Source organism: Pleurodeles waltl, chromosome 4_1 (genome assembly GCF_031143425.1).
Source record: "Pleurodeles waltl isolate 20211129_DDA chromosome 4_1, aPleWal1.hap1.20221129, whole genome shotgun sequence".
Taxonomy (NCBI): domain Eukaryota; kingdom Metazoa; phylum Chordata; class Amphibia; order Caudata; family Salamandridae; genus Pleurodeles; species Pleurodeles waltl.
The window spans coordinates 369,137,595-369,153,384 of record NC_090442.1 but is presented as its reverse complement, the minus strand read 5'-3'; the positions used below and the strand labels follow the sequence as shown (position 1 = coordinate 369,153,384).

The window sequence follows — 15,790 nt, the reverse complement described above, 5'->3', positions numbered from 1 at the left end:
ATCCTGTGTCGCACCCCTGGCTTGGGCCTACCGACGACCGCGCTTCCGCAACGACGACGCTGCCTGCACCGTGACCTGTGGACACCATAAGTTGGACCGCCCCGCTTCACACCGCAGCCATGGTTTCACCGATGATGCTGGACGCAGTCACCGAGCTGATGCCTGCACCGTGACCGATGGGCACCGCACGTCGCATCGTCCCGATTTGCACCGCAGCCCCGAGGCCATCCACACCAGCGCTCCTGACTTCATCAGCCTGGAGTTCGATCTGCAACGCATGTGACTTCAAGGGCCCGACGACTTTGGAACCGACACTGGGACGTCAGCGATGCCATTCTCCGGAGCTCACGTGAGGATCACAACACCCTACAAATCCAAGGTACTGTTTGTGGGTCTTCCCGACACTGTAGCTGGCCCGCGACTGGTCTGAACTGTTGGTTTTGTTGATCACTACGCCTTGATAGCCCCAGGTGGAGCTATTGACTTCAAGGAACTGTATTTTTGAGTAAATTTTGCTGAATTCATATTTGTATTACTGCATGTTGGATTTTATCGTATTTGGTCTTGTTTTAAATAGACAAATATTGGCTATTTTTCTAAAACTGGTGTGGTGTCCTTTTGTAGTGTTTTCACTGTGTTACTGTGTGTTAGGTGCAAATGCTTTACACATTGTTTCTGAGATAAGCCTGACTGCTCGTGCCAAGCTACCAAAGGGGTGAGCAGGGGTTATCTGAGCGGGTGTCTCCCTTATCCTGACTAGAGTGAGGGTCCCTACTTGGACAGGGTGCAAACCGACTGCCAAGAGACCCCATTTCTAACAACGTTCACGACTGAAGTGTAAGTACAGGGGCATTTCCATTCTTTTCACTGTGTGAGTAGGTGAATTGATAAATAGTTCTGTAGGGTACTGGTCTTTCTGCATTATGTGATTCAGAGATCCATCGGTGAGTAACTACCTCTTTCCGGTGCTTTGTTTCAGATGGCTTCTTCTTACCCCACAATGTAATGCAGATACATGAGATCTGAGAGTGGTGTAGTCATAGTTTAAATGAGGTTCCAGTTTCAGCAGCATCTGAGTGTTCTCTGCTTAATTGTAGCAGGTTAGGGAGAAGCAGTCAATGATATAAGGAATAGACGTTTTTTATGTTAAGCTATGTTGAAGCAATCATTGAGTCCCATGATGAGCCTTTTCATATTGGACAAGGCGATAAGAGGAGAGGTGGAACTGATTTGATTTACGCCCAGTTGGAGGGGATCCAGCCCAATGTCATATCTTCTATCCTAATGTTGTGGAGATTTATGAGGAAAGTGAAGTGTTGAACCATATCAAGGTTTGGGCAGTCCTGAAGTATTATGGGTAAAGGTTTATTCTTGTCCACTTGTATCTTTCTGTCATTTAATGTGGTGGGATGTAAGGTTATGTCCTGCAGTGAGGGTACAAACCATGTACGGTCTAGCAATCTATTTGAGGCCATGATAGTGAGGTAGTTTTATTGTTGTTTGAATACTACATTCAGGGAGTTGTTGGCATCTGTGATCTAATGATTTAAAAAAGGAGCTTTATTTTCTACTAACGTGAATGTTTATGAAGAGGCTTTTGATGTTAAAATAGCTTTATGTGCTCCAACAGTAAGTCATGCTACTGGTGCCATTATTGGCTCAGGGAGCCTTTCCAGAAAAAATGTGGATGAGAAATGAAATGCTACCGCGGTCAGTGCAGATTAGTAGGTAAGGCTGATTGTTTATTTTCTAATGTTTGATCCTTGGTGAAAATGCCATCTAGAGTATGCTTTTCTGTGTGACTATGTTTAGAAACGCAAGGTCAGGGTGTGGTCAGCGGGGGGTGATGTGGCTGGGTGAGCATGCAGGAGCATTGTGAGGGGGCAAGACCTTTGAGGCAAAGTGGGAGTGGAAAATGAGGTGTTGTTGAGGTGACAAGAGGCAGTTGGAGGCGTTGCATGTACAGAGATGTCTGGCTGTGGAAAGGTGGATGGGTTGTTCAAGGAGAATGGGAGAGAGTGAAACTGAGAAGGAAGGGTGGCAGAGGGGTTAGCACTGGGTTGGGTGGTGGCTAGATTTGGGGGAGTAGTATGCATAGGCCAAGGTGGATGGAAACTGGGAGTGATGGCACTGTGAGTTGGAAAGATAAGGAGCCAGAGTGGAATGATGGGTGAGTGAGGTGGGCTACTGAATATAAAGGTAGGGAATGATAGAAAACATATATGTTTGGGTCTTCTGCTACGCAGTCACTCATGGAATCAGGTGTGTTTGAGTGATTTATCTTCTCTGTAGCGGCAGTGGTCTAGAGATGGAATCACTTTTGTGCACGGATAGTTGATGTGCCCTCCCAGGTACCAAGGTCATCCAAATGCAGTGAAAGTGCAACTCAAGATGGTGCATCTCGCACAAATGTACATCTTAAGGACTTATACTGTCTGTATTGACCCCTTCTGGAGCACTATAGGTATGACATAAGTGATTACAGTATGTGCAGCTCTGCAACTCGGGGTTTGCAAATGATTGAGTAACAGCCTTATGAGCTCAGAGAAATGTAGATGTGAACCCTATAGGTGCTATTGTCAGGAAAGTACAACATATTTAGTCTAACAGCGACTGGGCTCCACACGGGAGCTGCTTTGATGTGGCCAAAGATGCTACAATAGTTCATTGCTCTCATGACATTGTAATAGTTGCCCAACAATTTATAGAATCCATTCAGGAGCTGCGTATGTGTGACCCAAGAAGTTAACAACTAATTTATCCAACAATGTATGGGTTTATGGAGGAGTGCTGCCCAGTGTTGCGGGCAGAATTGTCCAACTGAGATTGGTAAATTTAATTAAGAGAACAACAGGTCAGGAGGACTAACAAAAGGAGAGATTTTCAAAATGGGATAGTATCAGGGTGACTACTGTGCTCAGCTGTTTTCATATAACAACTATGGAAATATCTCACAAGTGAGCCACAATTGAATTTCACTAGTTTTTCATCCTGTGCACTGTCTCCTATAGTAATACCAATCTTTAAACCAAGGTGCACTGTACTGCAATCTAGCGCTCCTCACAACCAATTAGGGTAGGAGTTGGGGTCCCCACAAGCACTAGCTTTTTAGGAACAGTAGCCATCACGCTCCTCACTAGGCCAGCACTGCAGTGCCTGTTGGGCCCTTCGAGGGCTCTCTGCTTAAGATCTTTTAGAAGTAAGTGACGGTGAGGAACTGGAAAAAGTGTGATGAAATTGACTATAGGTGTCAAAAAGACATTCTTTACTACAACCTGGCACTGATGTCAAGATTAAAAACAGGAGAAAGGGAAAAACAGATTATAATGATCTGGTTGCCTAAAGATTGAAAGTGTGTATACTTATCACCTTTACTGTAGGTATATGTATGGGAAAGACTGTGTGTGGGTATTATCTACGCTACAGAGCCAATGGTCAACATGTTTCTCGCCTGTCTAGTCACCAAGGATCTACTGGTGATTCATCTGGACCTAACATACAATACTTAGTCCTCACTAGGAGAGTAAGAATACTCCTTATCAACTAGATAGATGAATCTTATTATCTCCTAGTATGATGTCACTCATTAGACTGTGGGGACCATCTTAGAATCAGACACTGGCTCCTTCGAGACATCATGGATGCAAGTTGCTCCTCCAACTGAGTATTTTTACTTGTGGATTTGACCTACCCACACTCCATGAACCCCAGAATAGAAAGGTCTTCTCCACTCTAAGGTGCCACCTCCGATACCAATTACAGACAAGTGATTGAAATGAATGCAGTGACCAATATGTGGAATGCCATGGGAAGATCTTGAAAATCAAGGGTGGTGGTGGTGGTACCTTGACTTACTTCTCATACCTAAGGTCAATCAAGGTTGAATTTGAGAACGTCTCTTTAATCCCTCCAGATAGTGGTTCTGGTTTTCTCTATAAAGGCCTAAAGTTGGTTAATTACTGCTGTTACCAGTTCTTTTTGAGAAATATGGCAAATTATGGATCGGTTTCCCCAGTGTACCCTTCCTACCACATGATGTCACACCCAATGTAAAACTAAACCTAGATGTTGTGCTGACTGGCTTTGTCCTAGCCCGCGTACTCCTAATAGTGCACATGTTGTGCCTAAATTAATGATTTAATTATCATAGTCCAGTTATGTGCCTGCTGAACCATTCATTGGCTCAGGTGCTGTACACTGTGTCCTGTTCATTGCCTAGGATGCTTTGCCTTCTCTAACCATCATAGCTCTGTTTGATAGGCCAAATGAGCTTATAATTTGGTAGCCTGTGCTAATGTGCTTGGGTCTTCTGCGCAGCCTACACCCCATACTCTTAGCTTCTTGACACACTGTGATCCACGTTGCCCCAGGTGCTTTTCCTAGACTTCCCCTAAAACCTGTGCTAATGTGTCTATTGTACTCCACATACCATGTTCTGTGTTCAGTGTACTACACAAAGCCCGATTGCTGTGCCAAAGTCCCTTAAAAATCCAAATGTTGTGTCTGTAGTAACTGTTTAACATGTGGTGATGTCCCCTTCATTGCTTTGTTGCTTTGCTTAGTATTCCACATACCAACCATCCAAAACGAAGCAGCCAGACTGGTCCTCACTGGCCCATACCGAACCCACATCACCCCACACCTTAGGGAACTCCACTGGCTCCTGTTACATAAGTGCACACACTTGAATCTCCTGACCCACACCCACAAAGCTCTCCAAAACACTGGCCATGCCTGCCTGAACAGCTTCATTCACTTCCACCACTGTCCTAACACTGCCACTCTGTCGGTCTCTCTCTAGCACACGCCCCATGCACACACAAAAGCAGAGTAGGCTGTAGCACCTAAGGCCTGAAACGACCTCCCACAATACATCAGAGCCACCTCCTCTCTTCTTGACTTTCGCAAGGGGCTGAGACTTGACAGCTATAACTTTAAAAAAAAATAATCCTGTGCCTAGTGTCTCTTGGCAGCCTGTGCCCAGCCAAGCCCGTACCCTTGGGAAATGTGGTCCATGTGCCCCTCTTAATTGAGGTGTTGTGCTCCTTACACGCCTCATAGCCCAGGTTCTTTGCCTCATGTACCCTTCAAAACCTGTTTGTATGTGTGCAGTGTAGCCCTCAAAGGCAAGTTTTGTCCAGTGTATTCTTATAGCACCACATACTGTGCATGTTGCACGTTTTTATAGCCAGGTGTGTACTGTCGATCATGCTGTTGGTGCGGCAGCCAGTGTGCTCTGATGATACCGCACTACTGACGTATATCTCCCAGACATGCTGGTTTGTGCACCTAAGACTGTGATGAATCTGGTTGCACTCAAGGTGCATGGGGAGACTGGACTGCCAGTCTGTGATGAAAAAGGCATTAAATGAAAGAAAACAAAATTTGCTTTCCTGCGAGGCCACTCTGATTAATTTAGAGGCCCTCACACAGGGCTTTAAGTGGGATGAAAAAAAATGTGTGTCTCTAAAAAGGGCATTGCCTATGTAATTAAGGGTGTGGCTTAAACATATGACTTAATTTCTATGAGTCCGATAGTGTACCACCCAACCCGTATTTTGGTGCCTCTCCGAGTTGTGTGTAAATGCTTCTAGACATGGAACGCACCAACTGACCTACACATGTAATAAGCCAGAACTATTGTGTTTGTCAGAGATTTCGCTGTTTAAGATAAATGAGTACAACAGGGCCACTGGAATTATGCGGCAGAGGAGGGACAAATTATGTGTAAGGTTGACTAAATTATGCAGCAAGAAAAGGCAAATTAAGCAGCATAAGGCGCCACATTTTGTAATAGTATTACTTCATTATTTTATTTTTACACCTGGTAACAGTAGCTGAGAAAAGAGTTTACCATAATTAGTGCCACTTTAACACACAAATGCAGCAATTAGCAACTGAATAATGACCAGTCAATTTTGCAAAAAGCCTTCCGGGGCGCAGGAACCCAAGTTGTCATATTTTTTGTAACTTTTGATCCATTTGAGCTAAAAATAAATGTTGTTAAAATATGCAGATTATGCTGCAGATGATGGTTTATGTGACAAATGCGGCATATCAATAATGATGTGAAACTCGAAGCAGATGCAGAACAAAACATGTTAAAAACAGGAACCAATTTGCTGACATGGATTACCTTAACGTATTTTTCATTCATTGTTCAGAAATGAACAGTGTTTTTACCAGCATTGTTTAAGACAACGATATAGGGACCGATGGGGAAAAGTTTCAACATCGGGTTTTCATTACTGCTCGGTCTGAGAACCGGAGGGACCCCGCCCACTTAAAGCCATGCAGTCAAAATGATTCAGTCGAGCCAACCCACCGTTTTGTGCACTGTAGCACACGGTTCACATGAGGTGACGCTCGGGACTGTCTCCGGATCAGACTGGTACAGAAGCGCACAGCTGTCGGGAAGGATAAAACAAGACCGCTGCCACCCGTTGAAACATAAATAACGGACAACGGATTTTAGGTTTAATTTAAGGATAGGCCGTGTAACGTACATTTACATTTATGCAGTGCTTAGTAACCATGAGAAGGCGTCGAATAAAATGACGTATCACTGGAGGACTTCTCGATATTTGTGTACCGCCTGTTAACATTTATTTACGGTTGTTTTGGGATAAATGTATTGTTGTCGTTTGTTTCACTGAAAGTGAAATAGGTGCCCACGAATACCATTTTAGTATAATATGGCATTATACTATTTATTTAGCGCTTCATATCCCGTTATGGGGAGCTAAAGCGCCTTGCGTGATGTGTTCGAATAGCAAGGAATACCACCCTCCCTCCTGCTCTCCCCGCTGGCTTTATGCCCCGCTGCCCCTCAGACGGGACTCCCTGGCTCCGAAGTCTCGCGCTTTGCCCATCCGGTGAGTCACCCACGGCCCGGGCCCCGTGTTTAGCCTCTGGTTGCTATACACACTTGTCTCCAGGAGGGGCTGCAGCTGTTCTGGCGGGAGTCGCATGCGGTCCCCGGCGGTGACTCACCGGCCCCGGACTCTGCTAGGAGGAGGCTTTGCATCCCGCGCTGCGCTCTCTTAGACCATCAGCCGACTCTGAGGCAGCAGCGAGGCTGGGCTGTTCTCCACTGCAGGTCAGTGCTCCCCGTGACACCCGAATACTAGCGACCCTCATTCTGAGGGTCCGACATTACTGCGCTCTCTCTTTAGTCTAACCGGGACCACCACTGCCGAGCTGTAAACTTAGAAAATGCATGCACTTTTTTTTTTTTTTTTTATAAAGTTTAGTGTGAATCAGCTGCGGTAGATCTGCCACGTTAACTCTAATAGCGGCGTATTATGCCCGCGCTGCCTTTTCCGCCTCAGGCAGGGCTCCTTATTCACGGGCACCCTATGCACGTCACCTTCTGAGACGGATCCTGTGCCCTCACCCTGCACCTGCCGCTCCCGCCGTCACCCACTCTAGTTTCAATCACGCAGAGAATGCTTCTGTAATACCAGGGAAACAAACACAATCACTGCACCCCAGTTGAAAACATACTTTTCAAAAAGTAGCTTTCTTAAGTTTGAGATAGTTTGTTCCATGTAGTGATGTGGCCTGCAGCACAGAGGATGCAATGAATTAGATGCAAAGCACCCCCCCCCCCCCCCTTCCAGTATGGCGGGCTTCAAGACTTTGCACTTCTTGCAGGATGTTTATATAGTGTAAACAAAGACTTGTAAAAAAAATCCGCTCCTATCTCTAGTAGCTCAGCGGAGCACATTTAATGTACACAAAAAGCTGTGGATGTGTCGCGTTTATATACACATTTAGCAGAAAGCATTCTTTAAACTGGAATTGGTTACACGCGTTGGCCACAAAAAGTAATGCGTTTCAGACTAAAATCATATTTGGTATTTGAAAATTATAACCATGCGTGCCGAAGGTAATGTAGAGATTATAAGAACGTAGATCAAAAGGCGATTTCCTGTACAAACACAGCAAAAAGAAAACCACTCACACTGCACCGCATTTCAAGAAGCTAACTTGGCTTCTCAATTGGTATTCACACAAAGTAAGTGCAAACTCACGAGCACAGGAAACCGATTCAGCTGTGACAGGCCTGAGTCGAATGTACATGCCATATGGCAGACACCACACACTTACTAACCTATATGTGTGAAGTCTGAAAGCCCCTTTACGGAACTCTGTTATACATATTCTAGTTCAAAAAAGAGGTTTTGGTCAAGGTCAGACCTAACAAGGACCCATATTCACAAGTTGTGATAATAACAAAACCTCCCAATTTTTGGTGTATGTTTTTCCACACACAACACTCATTACTTTTCTGCTGTGCTTTCAAGATTGTATGTTGTAGCTCTGTATGATGTCTTTGGCTGTCTCCATACTGCATCGTTTGCTTCCCTTACACTTCAAGCTATCCTGAACTATTTAGACTAGCGACACAGAACAGACAGCAAGGTTTTTGTTGATAGTAAGATAGGATGACGCCATGCACGAGCAACTTTCAAATCCTCAGTCTCAAAATAGTACGCAGGCTCGGCTTCAGCTTTTTTGTACACGATCTCACATTGCAGTACACTTGAAAATTACTTGTAAACAAATGATGATATACACAACAGAATATTTTTTTCGTTTACTTTTGTTAAGAAACGTGAGCACTATTTGTCTCGTTTCAATATAGATTGTTTCAGTGGCCCAAAGTGTCATTCTTGTTAGGATTATGTTACTGAGGTCACCACCTCCTATTAAATATAAACACAGACGTTCTAAAACTGATAGAGAAAAATTTCACTTTCTGGTTGGATACATGTGCTGCAAGGAGCGACATGAGTAGAAAGAATTTAAGATCTTAAAGAGTATATCCTTCCTGGCTCAATTTAGAGTGGGTCATGCTTCTGACCTACCATGCAGATCTGTCATGACAGTGCGTTATCCACATTCAGTTAACGTTATTAGCACGACGAAGGTATAATTTTGTTGCAGCCTATTCAGCGTTTTGTTTCAGCTCATTCAACATTTAATTTTCTTCGTCAGATCCAAAGTTAGGGTTTGTTCCAGGAAAGAAACCTATCAACGTCTCTGGCATGCTTAGATGTTTCTTGTTGCCTGTAAGGAACACTTTTTATCTTGGTGGTACAGAGCCAGAATTATTACTGGTGGGGGACATCTGCTCCTATCACAGGACAGGCCTGTGTCAGATTGGCCAGCAGAGGCTCTGACATAAAATTGAAGGCCGTTTCCCGGTTTGTAACTAGGTAGGCAACCGGGAAGGAGTCCTTACAATTTTCTTTGGGATACCTGCTTTACCTAGCCCTAAATGAGTTGAATAATAGTAACTCATTAGGTTTTAGCCTACCATACAGCACAGCTGTCTGGTTTGTTAAAGACATCTTGGGGACTTTCAGAATGTTGACCTAGAAATGTATGCCACTCGTTGATTACCATTGGCTTTGTGGTTTGTAATATACACTTTCTGGCTTTCCATCTGCTAGCTTTATTTGTTTTAGGCTCTCCTGGTTCAATTCGTCCCTCCCGTTGCTTAAACAGTGTTTTCTGTATCCTTCCACAAATTCACTTTCTGTTAACAGGCCTTTACATTTTGTCCTTATCTAGTCACATTTGTTGTGCATTCAAAGATTGAAGTAAAATGTCAGGTGCTGTGTTCCAAGGGCGCTTGTTTGCTATTCTTTATCTGACTTCAAAGTGAGAGGATTTATGTGACAATCTTGCTAGATACTGGGGGTAGGAAAGTTGTTTTCTAGCACAAGCCAACATTTAAATGAACTGTGTAAATAAATCAGAATATATCTGAATTATGAATGCACAAAGAAGCATATTTTGTGTTATTTCTGAAGTGTGTTGGAAACAAATACTTTAATATGATCAAAACGAATCATTAAAGTAGGTGATGCAATTGCCACACATTTTCCTCTGTTTAATAACGTTTTATTAGTACAGCTGTATGTTTGTGCAAATGCAATGGTTATTTCAGTTGAAAACGTGTTGTCTGTAATGGCATTGTTCTACCACACCAAGAATACTCCACTCTACACCACTGGACTGTACTCTGCATCATTCTACACCACTGCACTCTAGTCTGCACCAGTCCATTTTTACACTGTACTCTGCACCATTCCACTGTACGCCACTTCACAATATGCCTCTCTACTCTAGCCTGTACCACTCTACTCTGTCAGTGCACTGTTCGCTTCTCCACTCCACACCACTGCACTCTTTGCCACTGCACTCTACAGTTCTCCAGTCTAGGCCACACATATCTACTCTGTACAACTGCACTCTAGGCCAGTACACTGTAGGCCAATGCACTTTGCTTTGTAATACTCAACTACATGTCCCTGCACTCTATGCCAATCCACAGTACGCCATTCTAATCTACTCTGCACCACTGCACTGTATGCCACTGTAATCTACACAACTTTACATCATTACACTATGCCTCTCTACACAACTGCACTCTACTGTGCACCACTCCACTCTGCGCCACTCCAGTCTACTCCACTTTACTTTTAACCAGTGCACTCTACACAACTGTACTGTACTCTGCCTATGCTCTCTGCCCACTCTAGTCCACTGCACTCTGACACTCTACTCTGCCACACCACTCTCTGCCACTGCACTCAATGCCACTCTACTCTGTGCCATTACCCTCTGCACCACTCAACTCTGCACCATTCCACTGTGCACCACTATACTATACGCTGCGCCACTCTACTCTAAGGCACTGCGTTCTACGACACTGCATTGCACACTGCTGAATTCAGTGCTACTGCATTCTACGCCACTCTACTCTACGCCACTATAGTCTGCAACACTCTGAGCCAGTACACTCTTTACTGTCTGCTCCACTGTATGCCATTCCAGTGTATGCCACTCTATGCGACTCCACACTATGTCACTATTATACACAACACTCTCTGCCCCTACACTCTACTCCACTCTTCGCCATTCCACTCAACAACATGACACACCACTCTTCTCTTTGCCACTGATTTTTAGCTATGCTGAACAGTAGGTGCACTGGTGAACAACATGGCTAAAAGACGATGAACAACATGGCTGGTGAATAACATGGCAAAGCCAATAGCTTTTACATAGGCAGGACCCATTGGCTTTGCCAATGCTTTTTTTTAAATTAAATAAATAAGGCACCCGTCTTTAACACTCGGAAAGTACCGCCACTGGCTATTAGCTGAGTACAGCACACCATGATAACGCACTGAAACCACTGACCTAAAAAAAATGAACAATTTGAGCAGCAAATGGCAGTCACCGGCAAAAGTGAAACTGATGACTGTCTTTGACTAACACAGTGAAGCACCTAGAAAGTGCAGCCGTCTGTCAGGCTCAGGGATCTGTAAAAACTACCACCAAGAGTCTCTCTGCCGCTTTGACTCCTTCAAACTCTTGTTGGGTGTTTGTTAGGACGTAAATAGTGCTTTATTTAGCATGTACTTAAATAACTTAGGAGAGATGTCAGGCATAATTGTACCGTTCGTACGAGCAATTCAATAAAGTTTTAGTGAGGTTAGTTGGCAGCTCCGAGAGTGGTTCGCTAGTTTTTCCCACGTCGATGAGCTTTAAAGATTGCTCTTTTCACTATTTATCCCTGTACTTGATACTGCAGAGCCCCGAGGTAGGAGATGAAGCTTCGGTGGATAACATGTAAGTAGAGTAGGAACGGTTCTTCCCCGGCATCTGCTGTCGGGCTGTGCTTAAAGAAGCAAGTGTTCTCAGTGAGTCTAGGGAGGAAAGAAAGGTGATGGACGTGAAGATCTCTGCAGAGGCCTGCTACCGTGCTCAGATGCCGAAGCGCTATTTATTGTTGAGGATCAACAAGGCAGAACTTTAGTGAGAGGAGTTTCCACAGCCCAAGCATTACAGTTAAGGGCCCTTCCTCTAGCAGAGCAGCATCTGCAGTGAGTAGCTACCGGCTGACGCTCCTTGGGAGCGTGAGGTCTCTTCAAATTCAGATCAAAATATGAAACATTTGAGTCGATATTATACAAAGTATAGTAACAGGCGTGTGCGCGTATACTATTGTCTTTGTCCCCGTAGCACTTTAGTATTACAGAAGGGGCTGCAGGGACACTCGTGCAATACTTTGTTATATTGTTTGCACCAGTAAAGATCTTACCCTGGCGCAGTTACATAGGGACGTTCCTTCATTTGTACGAGGGTGTGGCTCCTGGGAGATAATGGAAACCTTTTGCTACTGTGCCCATGGCACATTCCAGACAATGGCGCAAAGACAAAAAGCTGTTAGGAGGCGCATTAATTGTGCACCACAAAGAGGTTGGGTACAGTCAGTGCACCTCTGAGGGGAAGGAAGGAGTCCCAGCAACACCCTGGCTAACCTTTCACTCACAGCACTTGCCTGTGGGAGGATCCCTGGCAACCTTTAAACATGAGGCTGGGTCAGGGGATGGACTGGCCTACATGGCAATCCGGGCTGGTCTCATAAATCTGTGTGTGGGCTGATTTTTTTATTTATTTATTTTTTTAAGCAATTTGTGGGCCTGATTTGGGGCAGGTGAGCCAGGTTTTGCTGTTGATTTCTCTGACATTAAAACAAACATTGCCTTCAGCAAACCCAAATGCATGCTGTTTTCCATACCTTACAAAATGCTCGTATAGTATGTGTTTCCAGGTTCAAAACTGGCCTGATTTTCAAACGTGGGCCACTATTTTAGCTATGTATTACGCTAACGGGAGTCTTTGCCCAGTACGACCCTGGCTGGGTCTTTGCTTGAAGAGAAAGATGAAACAATGATTTCACAGCGATGTTCTGGCTTTTACTAATGAAGGTTTTAGCACAGAGTGGAGTTGGTGCCTGTACTGTGAACATCCCATTGTCTGTTGTAGGGTGTACAGTGCACTTGCCGCAACCTTCGTGGCCTGATAGGATAATTCTTTCTTACATTTCTCATATTATGTTAAACCCTTCACATTACATGAGAGTAATTGAAGCAGTGACTGTCTAGCTGGCAGTGGTATAATCACAAGTGCAGTAGGAAGCGATGATCCCTTGACCCTCAAAATACAATCGGCTTGAGCCGAATGGACGTTGCTCTGATCATGCCTCCTTCTCACCCTCTACTTACTGACTGGAAGATGTGGGGCGGGCAAGTGTATACTTATAAAATGATGGTACTTTGGAAGAGGGCAGCTAGACGAGAGTGATGGTGCTAGATGATTGAGTTGGGTAAATCGAACCAGCCTGAAGGGCAATAAGCTCCAATCGATCAGTAATATGAGTTAAGTCCAAAACCAAACTTTTCAACGAAAGCTTCTAACCAAACATTTCCAGGTGAGTATGACAAGTGCAATAGTGAAAGCATCTATCAAAAGACATAGGGAGGTGAGTGGCAGTTAAATTCAATATTACATGCCCTAACATAGCATAGAACTCAGTGACAATATATCTTTTAGGTATAATCTATTCATAAGTAGGGCAGAAAACGAGTATGGCAAGAAGGACTGGTTGAATTGTGATATAAGCATAAAGTAAAAAATGAAAATATATTTATGCAATATTTCCATGCTAGGTCGGGGGTGTAGCCCCTCCCCCAACATTCTGAGTTACAAAATGTTGTTCAGTTTAGTCTTTATGTAGATGTTGGGTTGGTGAAGGACGGTGAAAGAGGTGGACGAATAACAGCTGGGGCCCTATTACATATAAGGATCACTTTCCCTGTGCACCACAGCGCACCTTCAAAAAGGTGTGCTGCGCGCAAACAGGGCAGTTGCACCCTATATGTTCAATGTGCTGCCCTCAGGGCAGACACAGCTAGGGCAGCACATTCAAGTGAAATACAGAGCGGCCATTAACTAGCTGCTCCATGTTTCACTGTGCAGGCAGCAAACATGAGAGTGGAGAGAGATCCCCTTGCAGGCAGGTGCAGTGAGCGACTGCGCCCTCCTGCAAAGGGATGTCTGGGGGGTGCACAGGGCTCCTCCGGAGGGCTGCCGTCAGAGGGCACACTGACAGTGTGCCTCCCGACAGCTTATTTACCTTTACACCTGTATCCATAATATGCCACAGGCACAGAAGTAAAGAAATGCCCTCATTTGCAAAAGGCCACGCACATGTAGCACCAGCACGATGCCTATTACAGAAGGGGCCACAGATGCGTGTTCAGCCGCTTCTGTAATACCAAAGTGCCCCCAGGGCACACAAAGCAGGCTCACTTGCCCGTTGCTTCCCCGGGGCACTTTCTATAATACGACCCCTTGTCCTCACCCAGTCTCCTAAAGGATAAGGTGACATCTAGATTTTTCTCTGACTCGCCTCGAGTATCCTTCCCATGTATCATCCCATCTTTTTGTGACTGATTCTAGTCTCTATCTTTAGGAAAGTGTGATATCAGCAGTGGATGTTGCAGCATTCTCCTTTTTACTAGGGAGCAGTTATTTGTCTGCTCCCTGCAGTCATGTCTATGATCTCTCCATAGCAGAGGACTCAAGTGTTTACAGAAATGTTTCCAGATCTTCTAGTTCATATACTTTTTTTGTTTCTCCCATCAGTAGTAATGATCATAGTTTCTGGTTCTAGCAGTTTGTATCTCATGTTCCACTTGGCACAACAAAGGGCATAGTGTAAGGAATATTTTCCTTTTATCATTGGTGGAAGTCAGCTGAGGCATGTCTTCTTTGATGTTCATTAACCCCTTCGCTGCCAGGCCTTTTCCCCCTCCTGTGCCAGGCCTTTTTTTGCCTATTTGGAATAGTTCTCGCTTAGGCCCTCATAACGTTTTGTCCACATAAGCTACCCATGCCAAATTTGCGTCCTTTTTTTACCAACATCCTAGGGATTCTAGAGGTACCCAAACTTTGTGGGTTCCCCTGAAGGAGGCCAAAAAAGTAGCCAAAATACAGTGAAAATTTCGTTTAAAAAAAAAAAAATGGGAAAAGGGGCTGCAGAAGAAGGCTTGTGGTTTTTCCCCTGAAAATGGCATCAACAAAGGGTTTCTGGTGCTAAAATCACCAGCTTCCCAGCTTTCAGGAAAAGGCAGACTTGAATCAGAAAACCCAATTTTTCAACACAATTTTGGCATTTTACTGGGACATACCCCATTTTTACGATTTTTGTGTGTTTTCAGCCTCCTTCCAGTCAGTGACAGAAATGGGCATGAAACCAATGCTGGATCCCAGAAACCTAAACATTTCCGAAAAGTAGACAAAATTCTGAATTCAGCAAGGGGTAATTTGTATAGATCCTACAAGGGTTTCCTACAGAAAATAACAACTGAAATAAAAATATATTGAAATTGAGGTAAAAAAACAGCAATTTTTCTCTCCGTTTTACTCTGTAACTTTTTCCTGCAATGTCAGATTTTTGAACGCAATATACCATTCCGTCTGCTGGACTCTTCTGGTGGCGGGGATATATAGGGCTTGTAGGTTCATCAAGAACCCTAGGTACCCAGAGCCAATAAATGAGCTGCACCCTGCAGTGAGTTTTCATTCTATACCGGGTATACAGCAATTCATTTGCTGAAATATAAAGAGTGAAAAATAGCTATCAAGAAAACCTTTGTATTTCCAAAATGGGCACAAGATAAGGTGTTGAGGAGCAGTGGTTATTTGAACATCTCTGAATTCCGGGGTGCGCATACTAGCATGTGAATTACAGGGCATTTCTTAAATAGACATCTTTTTTACACACTCTCTCATATTTGGAAGGAAAAAATGTAGAGAAAGACAAGGGGCAATAACACTTGTTTTGCTGTTCTAAGTTCCCCCAAGTCTCCCGATAAAAATGGTACCTCACTTGTGTGGGTAGGCCTAGCACCCGCAACAG

At 44.3% G+C, this 15,790-nt stretch overlaps 1 protein-coding gene across 2 annotated transcripts in view; it reads left to right on the top strand.

The window, feature by feature from the left end:
* RECQL (RecQ like helicase) overlaps window positions 1-15,790 on the top strand; it is a 162,671-nt gene that overhangs the window by 23,466 nt on the left and 123,415 nt on the right. Inside the window, exon 1 of one of the 2 annotated variants that reach the window (XM_069228532.1) lies at window positions 6,931-7,099. The exons of the other annotated variant lie outside the window; for it this stretch is intronic. The gene's annotated coding sequence lies outside the window, so the exon portion shown is untranslated. Of the gene's footprint in view, window positions 1-6,930; window positions 7,100-15,790 lie in introns of those variants that run through there. 2 annotated transcript variants of the gene reach the window in all.